The sequence below is a fragment of the Oncorhynchus tshawytscha genome, linkage group LG17 (genome assembly GCF_018296145.1).
Source record: "Oncorhynchus tshawytscha isolate Ot180627B linkage group LG17, Otsh_v2.0, whole genome shotgun sequence".
Taxonomy (NCBI): domain Eukaryota; kingdom Metazoa; phylum Chordata; class Actinopteri; order Salmoniformes; family Salmonidae; genus Oncorhynchus; species Oncorhynchus tshawytscha.
The window spans coordinates 18416137-18431967 of record NC_056445.1 but is presented as its reverse complement, the minus strand read 5'-3'; the positions used below and the strand labels follow the sequence as shown (position 1 = coordinate 18431967).

The following is a 15831-nucleotide window of genomic DNA, read 5'->3' as shown; positions in this document are numbered from 1 at the left end:
GTGCTCAAATCTCTGTGTTTTTGTAATAGGCTGTTTTTAAGGACATGTAAATGTGGTTTATTTGGCCAACATCCCTCATTTATTGATGGTGCTGGCTACGCAGGTTGGATCTGAATGCATATGGATGTCCATTATATTCATCAAATGTTCAGTAAATTAAAATCTCCCCTGTCATGTTGTCCGGCGCCAAATTCTCCTAAAGGAAACTAAGTTATTTTTGAAAATTCACATGAAAATCTGTTACCAACTGGATGGAAACCTAGCTATGAACACCACAAAGTCTCTGGCAAGTGGGCTAGTCATGTGCCACTTTGATTATGCCTGCACATCATGGTTCACCAGCAGCCCCAAACATCTAAAGAATAAGCTACCAGCCTAACAAGCTTGTAATAATTGTACTTAAACTCCCCACTCATACTCATCCGGAGGTTGATTATTTTGCATCTCTATTTCTGTAATGTGTCTGGATCTATGTACACTGAACAAACAAATACATGCAACATGTAAAGTGTTTGAGGTGAATAAAAGATCCCAGACATTTTCCATACTCACAAAAAGCTTATTTCTCTCAAATGTTGTGCACAAATGTCAGCGTATGCGCTACTGGTGTTGAAGTCAGGTGCAGGAGAGCAGAGTTGTGATCAGGCGCACACTTTATTCGGCAGAAGTAAACAACAGACGGACGCAACAGCGTCCAACAAACCTCCAGCCAAAGGCAAAATGTTACGACTTCTAGGAGTAGTGGGTGCGGAGTCAGGCACAGAGAGCAGAGGGTTTAGGACAACCATATTTATTCCGGTGACAGAAAAGGTCACGCCAAAACACCAGGCGCATACAATGACCGGCCCAAAAACAGGACCCAAACAGTCCGGAGAAAATAAGAAAATAGCACATCCACAAAACGAACAGAGAAACAAGCCCGCACAACAGCAGGCGGGCATAACCGGCCAAAACCCAAACAAGAAACAATAACCAATAAGACAAAACCAACAGAGAAGGGGATCGGTGGCAGCTAGTAGACCGGTGACAACGACCGCCCGAGCGCCGCCCGAACAGGAAGAGGAGCCACCTGTGGTGGGAGTCGTGACACAAATGTGCAAAGCGCAACAAAGTCACAAATAAGCAAAAATGTTTAACAATCAAACATCCTCCGGGTTGAAACATAGTACCCGGGAAAAAAACAGCTAGGCGAGTCAATACAAAACACGTAACAAAACAATCCCACACAAAGACATGGGGGAAACAGAGCCGCCCGAACAAGGAGGGGAGCCGACTTCGGTAGAAGTCTTGACAGTACCCCCGACACCGGCCTCGGTGCGAGCCGCCAGGCTATCCGCCGGAGACGGTGGAACTCCCGCAACATTTCAGGGTCCAACACGGCCGCCACCGGGACCCAGCACCTCTCCTCTGAACCGTACCCCTCCCACTCCACGAGGTACTGAAGGCCCCTCGCCTGACGTCTCGAATCCAGGATGGAACGGACAGAGTACGCTGGGGCCCCCTCGATGTCCAGAGGAGGTGGAGGAACCTCCCACACCTCAGACTCCTGGAGCGGACCAACCACCACCGGCTTGAGGAGAGACACATGGAACGAGGGGTTAATGCGGTAATAGGGGGGAAGCTGTAACCTGTAACACACCTCGTTCACTCTCTTCAGGACTTTGAATGGCCCCACAAACTGCAGACCTAGCTTCCGGCAGGGCAGGCAGAGGGGCAAGTTTCGGGTCGAGAGCCAGACCCAGACCCAGTGCGAACACCGGGGCCTCACTGCGGTGATGGTCTTCGCTGTTTTTTTGGCGCAGCGCGGCCTGCTGGAGATGAACATGGGCAGCTTCCCATGTCTCCTCCGCGAGCCGGAACCAGTCTTCCACTGCAGGAGCCTCGGTCTGACTCTAATGCCATGGCGCCAGAACCGGCTGGTACCCCAATACGCACTGAAAGGGGGCGAGGTTAGTGGAGGAGTTGCGGAGCGAGTTCGGCGCCATCTCGGTCCAGGGAACGAACGCCGCCCACTCCCCCAGCCGGTCCTGGCAATAAGACCGCAGAAACCTGCCCACATCCTGGTTCACTCTCTCCACCTGCCCATTACTCTCGGAGTGAAAACCTGAGGTGAGGCTGATCGAGACCCCTAGACGTTCCATGAACGCCTTCCAGACTATCGAAGTGAACTGGGGAAGACCGGGCAGAGGGAGGAAGATCGGTTAGAAAATCCACCGACAGGTGTGACCAAGGACGTTGTGGAACGGGTAAGGGATGTAGCTTACCTCTGGGCAGGTGTCTAGGAGCTTTACACTGGGCTCACACTGAGCAGGAGGAAACATAAACCCTCACAACCTTTGCCAACATAGGCCACCAGTACTTCCTGCTCAGACAGCGCACCGTCCGGCCGATCCCCGGATGGTCAGAGGATGGTGACGTGTGGGCCCAATAGATCAACTGGTCACGGACAGCAGATGGAACGTACATACGCCCGACGGGACACTGGGAGGGGAGTGGGCTCTGTACGTAACGCCTGCTCAATGTCCGCGTCCAGGTCCCACACAACCGGCGCTACCAGGCAGGAGGACGGAGTATGGGAGTCTGATCCATGGGCCGCTCCTCTGTGTCATACAGCCGGGATAGTGCGTCTGCCTTAACATTTTGGGAACCTGGTCTGTAGGACAGGGTAAACACAAAACGGGTAAAGAACATGGCCCAACTTGCCTGACGAGGATTCAGTCTCCTCGCTGCCCGGATGTACTCCAGGTTGTGGTGGTCAGTCCAGATGAGGAAAGGGTATTTAGCCCCCTCAAGCCAATATCTCCACGCCTTCAAACCTTTAACCACAGCCAACAGCTCCCGGCCCCCACATCATAGTTCCGCTCCGCGGGCTGAGCTTCTTCGAGAAGAAGGCACAGGGGCGGAGCTTCGGTGGTGTGCCCGAGCGCTGAGAGAGCATGGCTCCTATCCCAGCCTCGGACTCGTCCACCTCCACTATGAAGGCCAAAGAGGGATCCAGATGGACCAGCATGGGAGCCGAGGAAAACAGAGCCATTAAGTGCCCAAAAGCCTTGTCTGCCTCAGCCGAACACTGCAAACGTACAGGACCCCCTTCAGCAAACTAGGTAATTGGAGCAGCCACCTGGCCAAAACCCCATAAATCTCCGGTTGTAATTGGCAAACGCTAAAAAACGCTGCACCTCCTTTACCGTGGTTGGATTCGGCCAATTACGCACGGCTGAAATGCGGTCACTCTCCATCTCCACCCCTGATGTGGAAATGTGATACCCCAGGAAGGTGACGGCCTGCTGGAAGAACAGGCATTTCTCAGCCTTGACGTACAGGTCATACTCCAACAGTCGTCCAAGTACCCTGCGCACCAAGGACCCATGCTCGGCGTGTGTAGCGGAGTATATCAGAATGTCATCGATATACACCACTACACCCTCCCTGTGCAGGTCCCTGAAAATCTTGTCTACAAAGGATTGGAAGACTGATGGAGCATTCATCAACCCATACGGCATGACGAGGTACTCATAATGCCCGGAGGTGGTACTGAACGCCGTCTTCCACTCGTCCCCCTCCCGGATACGCACCAGGTTGTAAGTGCTCCTGAGATCCAGTTCAGTGAAGAAGCGTGCATTGACTCAATCGCTGGGGCGATGAGAGGTAGTGGGTAACTGTACCTCACCGTGATTTGATTGAGACCTCGATAGTCAATGCATGGGCGCAGACGTCCCTCCTTCTTCTTCACGAAAAAGAAACTCGGAGGCGAGTGAAATGGAGAGCTGAATGTACCCCTGACGCAGGGATTCAGAGACATACAGTATATCACAAAAGTGAGTACACCTCTCACATTTTTGTAAATATTTGAGTATATTTGAGTATTTTCATGTGTCAACACTGAAGAAATGACGCTTTGCTACAATGTAAAGTAGTGAGTGTACAGCTTGTATAACAGTGTAAATTTGCTGTCCCCTCAAAATAACTCAACACACAGCCATTAATGTCTAAACCGCTGGCAACAAAAGTGAGTACACCCTTAGTTATGCATTAGGGGGCGCTATTAACATTTTGGGATGAAAAACGTTCCCGTTTTAAACAAGATATTTTGTTACGAAAAGATGCTCGACTATGCATATAATTGACAACTTTGGAAAGAAAACTCTGACGTTTCCAAAACTGCAAAGATATTGTCTGTGAGTGCCACAGAACTGATACAGGTGAAACCCAGATAAAAATCCAACCAGGAAGTGCCGCATTTTTTGAAACCGCCTCATGCCAATGACTCCTTATATGGCTGTGAATGAGCTACGAATGAGCTTACATTCTCCACGTATTCCCCAAGGTGTCTACAGCATTGTGACGTCTTTTTACGCATTTCCATTGAAGAATAGCCGTAAGGGACCATATATAGCAAGTGGTCACATGGTGTCTCCCGCAGAAAATCTTGCGTAAAATACTTAGGTAGCCATTTTTCCAATCGCTTCTTATGAGAAACCAATTGCCTCGACGGATATATTATCGAATAGATATGTTAAAAACACCTTGAGGATGGATCCTAAACAACATTTGCCGTGTTTCTGTCGATATTATAGAGTTAATTTTGAAAAAAGTTTGGCGTTGTAGTGGTAGCATTTTCCGTTCGATTTCTCAGCCAAGCATGATGAACAAACGGGAGCTATTTCGCCTACAAAAATAATATTTTTGGAAAAAAGGAACATTTGCTATCTAACTGGGAGTCTCCTGAGTGAAAGCATCTGAAGTTCTTCAAAGGTAAATGATTTAATTTGGTTGCTTTTCTTATTTTCGTGAAAATGTTGCCTGCTGCCAGCAGAGCTAACATAGCATTATGCCATGATAAACTTACGCAAATGCTTGTCTAGCGTTGGCTGTAACGCATATTTTGAAAATCTGAGATGACAGTGTTGTTAACAAAAGGCTGAGCTTGTGTTTGAATATATTTATTTCATTTCATTTGCGATTTTCATGAATAGGAAAAGTTACTAGGGGTATTTATGTCCGCTGCGTTATGCTAATTCATTTGAGGCTATGATTACGATCCCGGATCCGGGATTGCTCGTCGCAAGAGGCTAAGTGAAAATGTCCAAATTGGGCCCAAAGTGTCAATATTTTGTGTGGCCACCATCATTTTCCAGCACTGCCTTAACCCTCTTGGGCATGGAGTTCACCAGAGCTTCACAGGTTGCCACTGGAGTCCTCTTCCACTCCTCCATGACGACATCACGGAGCTGGTGGATGTTAGAGACCTTGCACTCCTCCACCTTCCATTTGAGGATGCCTCACAGATGCACAATAGGGTTTAGGTCTGGAGACATGCTTGGCCAGTCCATCACCTTTACCCTCAGCTTCTTTAGCAAGGCAGTGGTTGTCTTAGAGGTGTGTTTGGGGTCGTTATCATGTTGGAATACTGCCCTGCGGACCAGTCTCTGAAGGGAAGGGATTATGCTCCGCTTCAGTATGTCACAGTACATGTTGGCATTCATGGTTCCCTCAATGAACTGTAGCTCCCCAGCGCCGGCAGCACTCATGCAGCCCCAGACCATGACACTCCCACCACCATGCTTGACTGTAGGCAAGACACACTTGTCTTTGTACTCCTCACCTGGTTGCCGCCACACACGCTTGACAACATCTGAACCAAATAAGTTTATCTTGGTCTCATCAGACCACAGGACATGGTTCCAGTAATCCATGTCCTTAGTCTGCTTGTCTTCAGCAAACTGTTTGCGGGCTTTCTTGTGCATCATCTTTAGAGGCTTCCTTCTGGGACAACAGCCATGCAGACCAATTTGATGCAGTGTACGGCGTATGGTCTGAGCACTGACAGACTGACCCCTCACCCCTTCAACCTCTGCAGCAATGCTGGCAGCATTCATACGTCTATTTCCCCAAAGACAACCTCTTGTTATGACGCTGAGCATGTGCACTCAACTTCTTTGGTTGACCATGGTCGAGGCCTGTTCTGAGTGGAACCTGTCCAGTTAAACCACTGTATGGTCTTGGCCACCGTGCTGCAGCTCATTTTCAGGGTCTTGGCAATCTTCTTATAGCCCAGGCCATCTTTATGTAGAGAAACAATTCTTTTTTTCAGATTCTCAGATAGTTCTTTGCCATGAGGTGCCATGTTGAACTTCCAGTGACCAGTCAGTATGAGGGAGTGTGAGAGCGATGACACCAAATTTAACACATCTGCTCCCTATTCACACCTGAGACCTTGTAACACTAACGAGTCACATGACACCGGGGAGGGAAATGGCTAATTGGGCCCAATTTGGACATTTTCACTTAGGGGTGTACTCACTTTTGTTGCCAGCGGTTTAGACATTAATGGCTGTGTGTTGAGTTATTTTGAGGGGACAGCAAATTTACACTGTTATACAAGCTGTACACTCACTACTTTACATTGTAGCAAAGTGTCATTTCTTCAGTGTTGTCACATGAAAAGATATACTCAAATATTTACAAAAATGTGAGGGGTGTACTCACTTTTGTGAAATACTGTATGTCCCCATAGCCGCCGTCTCCGCTTGCGACAGGGGATACACGTGACTCCTGGGAAGTGGAGCATCTACCAGGAGATTTATCGCACAATCCCCCCCGTTGATAGGGTGGTAATTGAGTCGCCTTCTTTTTGGAGAAGACGAGAGCCAAATTGGCATATTCTGGGGGGGATGCGCACAGTGGAGACCTGGTCTGGACTTTCCACCGTGGTAGCACCAATGGAAACTCCTACACACCTCCTCGAGCACTCTCACAACCACCCCGTTAGAGCCCTCTGTTGCCATGAAATGGTGGGGTCATGACTAGCCAACTAGGGAAGGCCTAGCACCACGAGAAACGCAGGAGAGTCCATGAGGAAGAGACTGATTCTCTTCTTGTGACTCCCCTGCGTCACCATAGCCAGGGAGATGGTGGCTTCCCTAATTAACCCGGACCCTAATGGTCGACTATCTAGAGCGTGTACCGGGAAAGGTCTAACCACAGAAACAATTGGAATCCCTAAACTAAGGGCGAACGCTCTGTCGATAAAATTCCCAACCGTACCTGAATCGACGAGCGCCTTATGCTGGGAATGCGGGGAAAACTCAGGAAAACAAACAAGCACAAACAGGTGGTCAACAGAGGGCTCTGGATGAGAGTGGTGCAGACGCCAGAGAGCCTCGATCTGGCTCGGATGCCACAGTACCAGGCACCCCGTAGTGCCGGAAGACGTGTGTAAACAGGGCCTCCGCAGTCTGTAGGGCCGTAGGGAGACCGGGCAAAATGAGGAGACGACAGGACTTAGAAAACCGATCCACCACGACCAGGATCGTGGTGTTGCCCTGAGACGGAGGAAGATCGGTCAGGAAGTCCACCGACAGGTGTGACCAAGGCCGCTGTGGAACGGGGAGGGGTTGTAACTTCCCTCTGGGCAGGTGCCTAGGAGCCTTGCACAACCCTCACGTCCTTAGCTAAAATGGCCCACCAGTACTTCCCCCTAAGGCATCGCACCGTCCTATCGATACCAGAATGACCAGAGGAGGGTAACGTGTGAGCCCACCGAATCAACCTGTCGCGACCACCAAGCGGGACGTACTTCCATCTGGCTGGACACTGAGGTGGAGTAGGCTCTGACCGAGATGCCCGCTCGATGTCCGCGTCCACCTCCCATACCACCGGTGCCACCAGACAAGAGACCGGAAATATGGGGGTGGGATCGATGGACCACTCCTCTGTATCATAAAGACGGGACAGTGCGTCTGCCTTAGCGTTCTGGAGACCTTGGTCTATACGATATTGTAAATCTGAATCGGGTGAAAAACATGGCCCACCTTGCCTGGCGAGGGTTCAGTCTCCTCGCCACCCGGATGTACTCCAGATTACGGTGGTCAGTCCAGATGAGGAAATGGTGTTGAGCCCCCTCAAGCAAATGTCTCCACACCTTCAGAGCTTTTACGACAGCCAGCATCTCCCGGTCCCCCACGTCATAGTTTCGCTCCGCCAGGCTGAGCTTCCTCGAAAAGAAAGCGCAGGGGCGGAGCTTCAGTGGCGGAGCTTCTGTGGCGCGCCCGAGCGCTGTGAGAGCACGGCTCCAATCCCAGCCTCGGATGCGTTAACCTCCACTATAAATGCCAAAGAGGGATCCGGATGAGCCAACACGGGAGCCTCGGTAAACAGAGTCCTCAAGCGACAAAACACTTGAGCCGACCACCGCAGACGCACTGGTCCCCCCTTCAGCAGTGAGGTAATGGGAGCAGCCACCTTCCCAAAACCCCGGATAAACCTCCAGTAGTAATTGGCAAATCCTAAAAACCGCTGCACCTCCTTTACCGTGGTGGGAGTCGGCCAATTATGCATGGCTGCAATGCGGTCACACTCCATCACCAACCCTGATGTGGAAATGCGATATCCCAGGAAGGAGACGGCTTGTTGGGAGAACACGCATTTCTCAGCCTTGACGTATAGGTCATGCTCCAACAGCCGCCCAAGTACTCTGCGCACCAGAGGCACATACGCGGTGTGTGTGGCAGAATATATCAGAATGTCATCGATATAAGCCACCACACCCTGCCCGTGGAGGTCCCTGAGAATCTTGTCTACAAAGGATTGGAAGACTACTGGGGAATTCTTCAACCCATACGGCATGACGAGGTACTCGGATGTGGTACTAAACGCTGTCTTCCACTCATCTCCCTCCCGGATACGCACCAAGTTATGCGAGCTCCTGAGATCCAGTTTTGTGAAGAAGCGTGCTCCGTGAAATGAGTCAATCACCATAGCAATGAGAGGTAACGGGTAACTGTACCCCACCGTAATAGAATTTAGACCTCTATAGTCAATGCACGGACGCAGACCTCCCACCTTCTTCTTCACAAAAAAGAAACTCGAGGAGGCGGTTGACGTGGAGGGCAGAATGTACCCCTGCCTCAAAGATACAGAGATATATGTTTCCATAGCCACCTTAGCCACCCTGTGTCAGGGGGTACATGTGACTCCTGGGAAGTGCGGCGTTTACCTGGAGGCTTATCGCACAATCCCCTCGTCGATGGGGTGGTAATTGGGCCGCCCTATTTTTACAGAAGGCGAGAGCCAAATTGGCATATTCTGGGGGGAATGCGCACAGTGGAGATTTGGTCTGGACTCACCACCGTCATTGCACCGATGGAAACTCCCACACACCAACCTGAGCACTCCTCTGACCACCCTTTTAGAGCCCTCTGTTGCCACAAAATAGTGGGGTTATGATAGGCCAACCAGTGAATCCCCAGCCACACCGGAAACGCGGGGGAATCAATGAGGAAGAGACTAATTCTCTCCTCATGACCCCCCTGCGTAACCATGTCCAGTGGAGCCGTGGTCTCCCTGACCATCCCTGACCCTAATGGTCGACTATCTAGGGAGGGCACGGGGAAGGGTTTGTCCATCTGAAACAGGGGAATCCCTAACCTATGTGCGAAACCGCGGTCCATAAACTTCCCTGCTGCACCTGAATCTACTAGCGCCTTATGCTGGGAATGGGGGGGGGGAAACTCAGCGAAAGAAATCAACACATACATGTGACCAACAGGGGGCTCTGGGTGAGCCTGCTGCTGACTCACCTGGGGTGTCCGAACAGTGCTCGGCCTGCCGTCTCGACTCCCAGATGAGTCCCTCCAGCACCGGTCCGCAGTGTGCCCTCTCCGACCACACCTAGTGCAGGAAGGAGCTCCTCCTCCAATCGCCCTCGCTGCAGCACCCCCTAACTCCATTGGGGTTGGCGCGGATGCGCTGGGGGGGTGAAACCAACAGAACCCGATCCGGACGCCCGCGTGTAGCAAGCAAGTTGTCCAACCTTATGGACATGCCCACTAGCTGGTCCAGGGTGAGGGTGGCGTCTCTGCATGCTAGATCCCTGCGGACGTCCTCCCGTAAGCTGCACCGATAGTGGTCAATTAGGGCCCTGTCGTTCCACCCTGCACCGGCGGCCAAGGTCCTGAACTCCAGAGCGAAGTCTTGTGCGCTCCTCGTCTCCTGCCGTAAATGGAACAGACGTTCACCCGCCACCCGACCCTCAGGTGGATGGCCGAACACAGCCCGGAAGCGGCGGGTGAACTCTGGGTAGGGGTCCCTTGCGGAGTCTGGTCCATTCCAGACCGCGTTGGCCCACTCCGCGTTGGCCCACTCCTTTGCCTGACAGGCAGGAGACGAGGGCGTTCACTCTCTCACTTCCCGAGGGAGCCAGGTGAACGGTTCCCAGGTAAAGCTCCAGTTGGAGCAGGAACCCCTTGCACCTGGCGGCCGTCCCATCGTACTCCCTCGGGAGCGCGAGCCGGATACCGCTGGTGCCGGACGACGTCAGAGAAGGTGGTGGTGCTGGTTGGAGTGTGGCTGGTGGAAGGGCAACCCCTCTCCCATCTCTCCATCACTTGATCATGGCGGTCCCGAGACGATGGAGAACTGTGGTGTGGTGTTGCACAGGCTCCTCCATGTAAGTGGAGAGCGCGTCAGCTCCTACTGACTCCATTTAATAATGGTGCGGGATTCTGTTAGGTGCCTCCTAAGAAGAGGTAGGTGCAGGAGTCAGGAGCAGGAGAAAAAGGAATTCCAGTTTGCACAGTAGTTTACACAGTAGTTTGTAGTAGCAGTAGTAGCACAGTAGTTTGCACAGTAGGGAAAATCATGAAACACGCGGAGGAGAAATCTCTACTCCTAAATATACTACCCACGGTACAAAGACTGTGAGGAAAAAGACTAGCAGGCAGCGGAGGTTAATAAACCCACCGCAATTAACTAATCAGACACAGGTGATTACAATAAAAGACACAAACGAAAAGGAAAAATGGACCGGTGGCAGCTAGTAGGTCGACGACGACGACCGCCCGGCACCGCCTGAACAACGAGAGGAGCCACCTTCGGTGGAAGTCGTGACAGGGGAACAATGGAATATATATATGCAGTTGATTAGGGAATATAAACCAGGTGTGCGGGGAACAAGACAAAACAAATGGAACAATGAAAAATGGAGCGGCGATGGCTTGAAGGCCGGTGACGTCGACCGCCGAACACAGCCCGAACAAGGAGGGGAGCCGACTTCAGCGGAAGTCGTGACAACAAATTTGTTTACATCCCTGTTAGTGAGCATTTCTCTTTTGCCAAGATAATTAATCAACCTGACATATCCATCCACCTGTGGCGTATCAAGAAGCTGATTAAACAGCATGATCATTACACAGGTGCACCTTGTGCTGGGGACAATAAAAAGACCATGCTAAAATATGCAGTTTTGTCACACAACACAATGCTACAGATGTCATAAGTTTTTAGGGATCGTGCAATTGGCATGCTGACTGTAGGAATGTCCACCAGAATTACATTTTAATTTCTCTACCATAAGCCGCCTCCAACTTCATTTTAAAAGAATTTGGCAGTATGTCCACCGGCCTACCAACTGCAGACCACGTGTATGGTGTCGTGTGGGCGAGCGGTTTTCTGATGTCAATGTTGTGAACAGAGGGCCCCATGGTGATGGTGGGATTATGGTATGGGCAGGCATAAACTGCAGACAACGAATACAATTCCATTTAATCGATGGCAATTTGAATGCACAAAAATGCCAAGAGTGTACAAAGCTGTTATCAAGGTGAAGGGTGGCTACTTTGAGGAATCTAAAATCTATTTTGATTTGTTTAACACTTTTTTGATTACTACATGATTCCATATGTGTTATTTCATAGTTTTGATGTATTCACTATTATTCTACAATGTAGAAAAAACATTTTAAAGAAAAAAAAACTCTTGAATGAGTAGGTGTGTCCAAACTTTTGAATGGTACTGTAGTTCAAATGGAGGATCCTGCATTTAGCCTGGAAACCAATTGGTTGAAGAGAACACACCAGTACTTAACTCAAGTTCAAACACAACTGCTTGTCACAGGATGTCAACAGGGTAACTTTGTTGTCTGGACACAGCAAGGCATTTCTGTCATCAATCTACCCCGGGATGAGGCATCCATTCAAGACCTGTTGATCAGAACCCAAGCCTTTGTTGAACATCACCTGATTCCAGAGTTGCAGAAAAGGAAGTTGCAAATGGTATTGAATGAATAGGAGGAGGGATCAGCAGGATTCTGTTCCTGCAATAGACATCTGTTCAGCAAGATAATCTGCTGCACAAACTAAGACTGCATGGTGAAGTGGTTCCGTTACAGATGTGTAGGAATCAAAAGGAAGACAAGACAATGGTTGTGCAATTCATGTAGGAAGTAACCTTAACAAGAAGCGGCAGTGTTGTTTCTACACAAGGGGTAATATTGGACTATAGACTGGGGTAAGTCTAGCTCCCCCAGTCATCATCAACTATACACACAGTGTAATGTTAATTTGGAGCTTAATTAGTGTTATTCAGGCATGGATTTATGTTTTTATAATTAAATAGAAAATACTAGATAGAAATACAGCACTACATTAGATCTGTGTTTTTAAATGGTCAAATATGTATCTGAGTCTAAGATGTTGTCTATCATTTAATTTGAACAGATTGTACCATAATGCTCAATTACTATCATAAAATTACATTTTCAAAACATTGGAAAGGTGTTGGGAATAGGTTGTATAGATTAGGGACAGGAAACCTTGGGAATTGGTTGTATATATTATCTATAGACTTATCTATAGTCAGTTTTTCAACGTGAAATGATTCATATGTTTCTATATCTATAGAAAATATATAGGTATATTATAATGTGCTTACTGAACAGAGGGTTATATTGCACACACTGTGATGACATGTGCGATTTAAAGATTAGTGCAAGGATCATGATTATGAAAGTGCTGATGTTTGGGAAAAAAATACGACGTCACTTTTGTACAGACATTGCTCAATGAGACTACTACGTTATTTGGTGACCAATACCTTTAGACAAACAGTCAGGTGGAGATGCACCCCCTTCCTTCCGCCGAGAGAAAGACCCACATCTGCGAGTGCTGCGTAGGCTAAAGGATGCGAGCAGGAGTGGCACTTGGGTCCCTTTAAATTGAGCCGTCCTCAAACGTTGGACCATCAGATCAGCTGAAGTTTGCCAACAGCTTGCTGCAGAATTCAAAGCTACATCCGAAATCTCTGAGATACAATTCTCTGTATTTTAGGGGTAAAATATACTGGCTATTCTTCAGGGAATTCGACTAGGTAGACGCTCTTCCAAACCCATCACCGCTCATGGGATCCAACTGGGGGAATCCGAGAAGATACGTACACATGCAGACGTCTTCAGACGTGAATAATTTCTACATTGAGATTTTAAATGGCCACTTGCGCAAAACTACACTTCGAAGCTCATACAGTAAGTTCTAATTACATTTTTGCCGTTTGGTTTTGATTTAAATTTTTGTCTTTAATCTGCTTCTATAGACTAACACTTCATTTTGTCAACAGGTGTGATTTAATTGAAGGCGGAAACAAGAGAGCGCGTGGCGATACTTGGAGTCAAAAGTAGTCGCTACCTTTGTATAGATGCCCTGGGAAACCACTTCAGCTCTGTAAGTAAATGCCCATTTTCATTATCCATTGAACTGAAATACATGTTTTCTTAAAATGTAGAATAAAACACGTGAGAGAAGTTTCCTAATTTTAGCTCTTTCTGTCATGCCAACCAAACCACTTTTAACCAAACACATAGCCAGTATAATATCACATTTTTACATTGGTCGAAGTGTTCTTGTGTTTAGCACTCAAGTACCACTTTGAAAATGAAGTTAATTTATGTACGTTTCTAAATGGTCTGTTTGCGTAAATTAATCTATTAATCTGTTTACAGACTGTTTGCCACAAGGAAGACTGTCTTTTTAACCACAAGTTATTGGAAAACCACCGTGACGTGTACTACTCTTGCAGAACTGGTATTCTGCTCAACTTGGAAGGGATAAAGCAAGTGTTCACGGTGGGTCCGAATCTACCGCAAACCTCCCTCTTCCTATCGGAGAAGAACACGGTGCCACTGGAGCGCCTCTTGCACCGGGGAGAAGAGGAACCGGGTGGTTGATTCTTCTGATCCTTACAACATGCTGGGGCAGACGGAGGAGGATGAGGACTCCCGGGCAATGACGGAGCTGGATGACACCTTGGAGATGGACCAGGAGGCTGAACTCCCCTAGGGACGCATCATCTACCGGGAGACCCCTCAGTCTCCCTACGCCGACCTGTGGAACGTGCATTCCCTAAACCCTCCTCCCAGCCCCCGTATTATTAATGGAATGATGGGATAAGAGGACAGGACACTCGCAGTTGTACACTTGGGTTTATCAATGTAAGATATGCATGTGTTCACGTTGGGTCTTTTCCACCAGTTCTGCAATCAACCCTCAATGTTTTAAACAGATGTTATACGTGTGAAAGTCGGACCGTGGCACCATTATTAGGGCATATTAGTAATTGATATGTTGTCATAAGATGAAATATGTATCCAAAAAAGTACCACATTAGAACGTTTTATTTCGGCCATTCTTCACTATAGCACAGTGAGTAACTCTCGGACGCACATTCTGTATTTGATTGCGCTTTGTTTACGGGGAGGTTCCTATGAAAATCATGCTGAAAGCCGAAATAATGTTGCGTCTTTTTTTTATAGAAAAAAGGCAGTTGAGCTGAGGTCACTTTATTAAATGTTATACAATGCAAGAAGACTACTAGAAATATTATTGATATGAAACTTATACATATTTCATCCAAAATTAGCCCTACTAAAATGTTGAATATGCCAGTAGGTCTGCATATTATAATGCATGTTCTTCTAGTGAGACGTTTCATTTTAAAAGGAAATGAATGGTCCTCTCTACAGGGTATCAGAACAAATACGACAGGTTATCGATGCTGGACACCAAAAGCAAGCAACAAAGCCAATTCCAAGAAAGTATTGATTTAAATCAATTCACTTATTGTAATTGATAGTATACTATTTATATGGATGCTTAGCTGTTAAAGAGAAATTCTGAAAACCTGTAAGTTATGAGGCTGTGTGTGTAAGGGCCAGTGACATTTATCTTGAAAAAATGTATTATGTTGGTGAAGACAGTGACTTAATTTATATTGTATTTTAGAACTTCAGGATGAAGAACGCACTCACAGCCACTTCATCCTAGAATTCTATGTATGATCCAATCATATAAGTACAGGCTAAATGTGTGAGGAAGCTCTGTCACATTAAGTGCATAAGCAGGTTGACCATTGACTCATTCACTTCGAGCTTCCAGTCATTAAGTTTGCGTGTCTCACGCTTCCGCATCTCATTATGGAGAAAATTGGCATCTTAGTTTCTGCCAAACCATCATTTCCACATTCTATTTTTGTTTCACCCTCACTAAGTAACATGTTTGAGGTATTTTAGTCAAAGGAACACATTAGTGACCACTAATCTTTGTCCTGTTTCACTGAGGTTAAACCACATTGACCTGGCTGTCACATCTGAGAGGAGCCTTAACAATCTCAGTGGCGGTCATGAGTGAAGGCACATTTATTAGATTGATATGATAGTGTAGATATTTTTCAATATTTTTTAGGCAGTTTATTCACACATTGCAATATTCTTTCAAAAGAAGAGCTGTAATAAGTTAAGCAAACCCACCCATTCATGTTGAAGGATCAGATTTAGTACAGATGTTTATGCTGCCACTGGTGCCTTCGAAACATTACTCATGGTTGTCTCTAGAACAATCTAGACGCAGGTCGGTAGCTGTCGCATAATTTTCAATTGCCCCAGTTCTTTGACCGGTCATGCTCAGAAATCACTGTTTCAGTGCTCAGGCTATCAGGTTTTAAACGTGAGAAAGCCTGTAACTCGGAGGTGGCCCCTCGGGTGATTAAACCTGATATTTCCCA

The 15831-nt window shown here is 47.9% G+C and overlaps 1 pseudogene; it reads left to right on the top strand.

The window, feature by feature from the left end:
* The first annotated feature begins 10411 nt into the window (after positions 1-10411).
* LOC112217191 lies at positions 10412-14993 on the top strand (annotated as a pseudogene).
* Positions 14994-15831: the final 838 nt, after the last annotated feature.